This window comes from Geotrypetes seraphini, chromosome 1, assembly GCF_902459505.1.
Source record: "Geotrypetes seraphini chromosome 1, aGeoSer1.1, whole genome shotgun sequence".
NCBI lineage: Eukaryota > Metazoa > Chordata > Amphibia > Gymnophiona > Dermophiidae > Geotrypetes > Geotrypetes seraphini.
Genome location: NC_047084.1, coordinates 164,712,190 through 164,718,189, shown reverse-complemented (window position 1 = coordinate 164,718,189; position 6,000 = coordinate 164,712,190).

Genomic DNA, 6,000 nt, shown 5'->3' with positions numbered 1-6,000 from the left:
CATTCAGTGCATCTCCCTGCTCTAAAAACCGCTATTGTGATTTAGTAAAAAGGGAGGGGGTATATTTGTCTATTTTTGTATAGTTGTTCCTGAGGTGACATTGCATAGAATCGTTTGACTTGATCTCTTTGAAAACCCGTGGAATATAAATGATAATTAACATTTTCTCTGCATACAGTGTGCTTTGTGGTTTTTTAAAAAATTTTATTGTTGGTAGATCATTTTGACTTGGTCATTTTAAAAGTAGCTCGCAAGCCCAAAAAGTGTGGGCATCCCTGCTGTAGAGCCTTTTCTTGTATGACTGGATGAGCTATATTTATCTTTTTTTTAGTTGTTTAAATTCATGCAGAAATAAATGGCTAGATTGAACCTAATGACTTCATTAACGCCTGTCCCTTTTTTTTAACTTCTATACCATTTGAACGAGGGCAAATACTTCTTAAATTTAGTAAAAATATTCTGGCACAAGTGTCAAACCTTAAAAAAGGAAGTCATATTGAGCATTGGAAAATAATAATAATAATTAACTAATAAAAATAGGGCTCCTTTTATTAAGTTAAGATAGTGGCTTTAGCGTACGCCACGCGCGCTAGATGCTAACGCCAGCATTGAGCTGGTGTTATTTTTCCCACGTAGAGCAGGAGTTTGTGCGCGCTAGACATATGTTAGTTTAGAATAGATAGGTATAGATTAGTTTAGTTTAGGTTAGGGCCCTGCTGAAAGAGTCTACCTTGACGTCGTTGCAGGCTTACAAATCTTTTGGTCAAAGAGTGCGGTGACAGAGAAAAGTGTGTATTCGGCCCATGGAAGAAGGGGGGTTTGTGGGGGGGGGGGAAGGGGTGCGTGGGGGGCTCAATAGGATTGCTCAGTAAGGGGGCCCAGAAATTTCTGATGACGGCCCTGCCTAAAAATACCACCTTGTCTAATGTAATCTCTGATCAGATCCTTAAGAGTGATGCAACTATGAATGCTGGACAGTCTCCTCCAGTAAACAGAGCTTTAAAGCCTGCAACCATACAGAACCAGATGGTCAAAGGGCTCCGAAGTGTAGTATTGCCAAGGGATCTGTCTCACAAGTTTCTGACGCTGGCAGATGTAAGCATAGCACAAGAAATAGAGACTTGTGGCATTCTGTGTAGAAAGCTGATGCATAATGAATTTACTATTACCCATGTAATAGTGCCAAAGCAGTCTGCTGGACCAGACTACAGTACAGTGATATGGAGAATGTGGAAGAATTATTCAGTGTTCAAGATCAACATGATCTCCTCACAGAAGAAAGACGGAGAGAAAGAGAGAGGCCGGGACCAAAGGGGAAAGACAGGAGGCAGATACTAGAGAGGGGGGAGAGAAGGGAAGGAGATAGAGATGTCAGACCATGGGGTGGAGTGGGAAGGAAGGAAAGGAGAAGAGAGAGATGCCAGAGCATAGGGGTGGAGACAAAAAATGGAGAGGGGTTGAAGCTGAAATAAATCATGTACAAAGGAGAGAAAGGGCACAGGATATAGAGTTTATTGAAGGGACATAGAAAGAGGGAAGATACCATATGGAACAGAGAGAGGGCAGACACTGGATGGAAAAGGCAGAAAGGGTGGACAGTGGATGCAAGGGGCAGAGAAAGGGTGGACAGTAGATGGAAGGGGTAGAGAGAGGGTAGAGGCTGGGTGGAAGGGGCAAAGAGAGATGACAGATGTTGCATGGAAGGGAGCGAGGACAAATGCTGAATAGAAAAAAGAGAGTGAAGAGAAGATGACTAAAGCAGAAACGACAAATGGTAGAAAAAATATATTTTTGTTGCTTTATGTAGAATCAAGTAGTATTGTAACTGTATTGATTCAAATTTATCAAAAGGAAATGGAAATAAGGCAATTTTGGAAGGGAATAAACCCCTTTCCTCAGGTCAAGACAGGATACCATAACAGCTGTATACTGTACTGTCTTGAAGAAAGATTTAGCCTTTGAAAGCTAATTGAAAAATGGATTAGTCCAATAAAATGGTATTTTCATATTTCTCATTATTTTATTTCTATTTGTTAATTTGTAAAGTGTTATGTAGAAGTTTTTTTCAAATTTACATCTACTGTCTTTATATTTTGCACAGTATTAGGGGACATGTGTCACTGTTTCTGTGGTGTTGCATTGTATGCAGAGTCTGGTTTCTTGTTTCAGTTTAACTTTTGTCTACATATTTCTATTTTTAGTTTGTGATTATTCCATATTGGGCGAGGGTGTATCTGTGTTCTGTGTGTATGAAAAGGACATGGCTTTCTGTTAACATCGACTACAGGATCAATTGACTGTGTAGGATCTGGTTTGTTTAGTTTTACAATGCGTGTGTTGGTGTTCTAGTGCTCACTGCAGTGTTTAAGATGCTGCCTTTTCCTAGATGCACCCTTATTGTGTGACTCATGGATTATTACTAAAAATATCTTTTTTTATATAGAGGAGGGGGTTGTTAAAAAAATGATTAGCACTGGCTGTCATATATACTAGGTACACCACTGGATTTAATGACTCTATTCTAACTTTACTGTTGACGTAGGTGTTGTCCCCCCCAACACAGACACACATTATAAAGAATTAAATTAAAGTTGTATTATCATCAAGTAGCTTTCAAATGACATTATAAGCAAATAAAAATAAAATATTTTTAATACATTGCTAATTATTACCTGCATCTTTACCTATACTGTTTTGCCCTAGCTCTTACTTTGCACTATAGCAAAATAAAAAAGAAGCAGATAAAGATCAATCACACAGGTGCCCTTCAAGGCTCAGTAACACGTCTCCATAAATTATGTGGAAGAGGTCTGGAAGTGGGGATAGCATCTATTTCATATCCTCAGTGAGACCTCAGGAAGGAACCTAGTGATCAAAACATTATTAGAGGTGTTGTACAGCCATTTCTTGTATGACTGGATGAGCTATATTTATCTTTTTTTTTAGTTGTTTAAATTCATGCAGAAATAAATGGTTAGATTGAACCTAATGACTTCATTAACACATTTCCCTTTTTTAAACCTCTATACTATTTGAAAGAGGGTGAATATCTAATTATTCACTTCTAGAATTGGATACTTCTTAAATTTAGTAAAATTATTCTGGCACAAGTGTCAAACCTTAAAAAAGGAAGTCATATCGAGCATTGGAAAATAATAATAATTAACTAATAAAAATAGTATACATTTAATTTTCCCCACTACCAAATTGCCCCGCCCCGCCCCACCCGGCTACTTTTTCATGCCACCCGGCTGGAAAAAATTTCTGGGGAGAACACTGCATAGGAATTATCTCACTGTTGCCGTTCACCCTTTCAATCTGTTGTTCTGTACATCTGCTGTGTGTGAATTTGTAACTTTGCTGCTATCTTTCCACTGTGCATGTAAAATTGTAACCCGTTCTGGGCTCCTCTGGGAGGACGGGCTAGAAAATCAACTGCTACTGCTGCACAGGGACCTGGAGGGGGAGGGAAATGCGAGCAGGAAGAGGTGATGATGGACAGGGGGAAATGAAGGGAGGCCTACTGACCAGTGAAGTACCACAGGGCTCGGTCTTGGGTCCAATCCTATTCAACATATTCATAAGTGATATGACCCAAGGGATCAGAGGAAAAATATCATTGTTCGCCGACGACACCAAACTGTGCAACATAGTAGGTAAAAGCACTATGCCTGACAATATGACACAGGACCTACTACTATTAGAACAATGGTCATCGACTTGGCAGCTTAACTTCAATGCTAAAAAATGCAAAGTGATGCACCTGGGTAAAAGAAATCTGTGCAGGACTTACACGTTAAATGGTGAGACCTTAGTTAGGACCACGGAAGAACGGGATTTAGGAGTAATCATTAGTGATGACATGAAAACTGCCAATCAGGTGGAAAAGGCTTCCTCTAAGGCAAGGCAAATGATGGGTTGTATCCGTAGAGGTTTTATCAGCAGGATGCCAGAGGTCATAATGCCACTGTACAGATCCATGGTGAGACCTCATTTGGAATATTGTGTTCAATTCTGGAGACCACATTACCGGAAAGATGTGCTGAGAATGGAGTCTGTTCAGCGGATGGCCACCAGGATGGTCTCGGGGCTCAAAGATCTTCCGTATGAAGTAAGGCTGAATAAATTGCAGCTGTACTCACTTGAAGAACGAAGAGAGAGAGGGGACATGAACGAGACATTTAAATATATCACGGGTCGTATCGAGGTGGAAGAGGATATCTTCCGTCTTATAGGACCTTCTTCCACCAGAGGGCATCCGCTGAAAATCAGGGGAGGGAAATTTCATGGAGACTCCAGAAAGTATTTCTTCACTGAGAGGGTGGTCGATCATTGGAATGAACTCCCACGGCAGGTGATTGAGGCCAACAGCATATCAGATTTCAAAAATAAATGGGATATTCATGTGGGATCTCTAATGAGGTAAGGGCAGGGGGTGGTGAGCAAAATCAAAGAGAAGGGTCAATAGAGTGGGCAGACTTGATGGGCTTTGGCCCTTTTCTGCCATCATTTTTCTATGTTTCTATGTTTACTGCTGAACAGGGGGAACAGGAAGAGGTGATGATGGACACGGGGGAGGGAATGAAGGGAGGCCTACTGCTGGACAGGGGGAGCAGGAAGAGGTGATGATGGACACGGGGGGGGGAAATGAAGGGAGGCCTACTGCTGGATAGGGGGAGCAGGAAGAGGTGCTGATGGACAGGGGGGAGGTAAAACAAAGGGAGAAGGGCTGCTGCTGGATAAGGGGAGCAGTGAAGGGGTGGTGGTGGACACAGGGGAGGTAAAAAGAAGGGAGAATGGACAGGAAAAAGCGGCTAAGGAGACAGAGAGAAAGAAATGAAAACAGACACACACATATATTCTAGCACCCGTTAATGTAACGGGCTATAAAGCTAGTATATATATATATTTTTAACTTCTCCTTTTGAGCATGCGCAGCATTGCCTTACGGACATACAGAACAGGAGAGTCACCTCCACAAGCCAATCGTGTACACCAAAACAGTGGAGATGTCCAAACACAACAGGTGAGCTGATGTGTTAAACAACTTTCTTTTATTCATTCAATGACTCGACATGTACATGTTTCAGCCAGAAAGGCCTACATCAAGAGTTCAGGCAGTAGCGGCAGCCGCTACTGCCTCACCTGTTGACTTTGGACATCTCCACTCTTTTTGTGTACACCACTGCCGAACACCAGGCCCTGCAGAAAAGCAAATGTTATTTGACTGTCTTTTATGAGCTGCAGTAGCATCTCCAAGGGTCAGCAAAAAAGGTACAAAGCAAGTTCACTGCAGTCTGCTCAGCATAGTGGCGCAACTGGAAGTTTGGCTTGTCAATTCAAATGCTATGTAAATAGGGTTTTTTAAAAAAATATATACATAAAATAACAGCAGCAAACCATGTCATGGTGCCTTTTCTTGGCAAATTTTTGATGTGATTATCACTACATTTTTGGCTAATGGTTTGTATGTTGAAAGTACAAGAAAGCACAGAGTTGTCAAAAAAGCAAGCACCATTTTGCAGTGGTATTGGTTTATTTCAAATTATTTAGCCTGCATGAAAAAGCACAGTTATTTACTGTAACAGGTGTTATCCAGGGACAGCAGACAGATATTCTCACAAGGAAGTTTAAAGTGAGTACAATTTTAGAACCATCTGTACCGGGCTCTGTGGATATCACCTACATGTCAGAATATGCTGCCTGCTTGTCCAAGGATAAACACATGCACAACATTATTTATTTTAGAAATGATTCACAGAAGTAAAGATTAACAAAAAAATGTTTATGATTATCCAGACAACTATATGTTAAAAACATTAGGAAGATAAAACAGTGTACTTCCATTTAAGATTGTTCAGTGACCAGTTAATTAGAGAGAGTAATTTTCATTTCAAATGATCTCATTGTTTGGCATGATAGACCAAAAATATTTCATCCCATTCAATTTTACAACATTTTTGTAGTATACTGCAAGCTGTTATTGGTATTTGAAGAGTC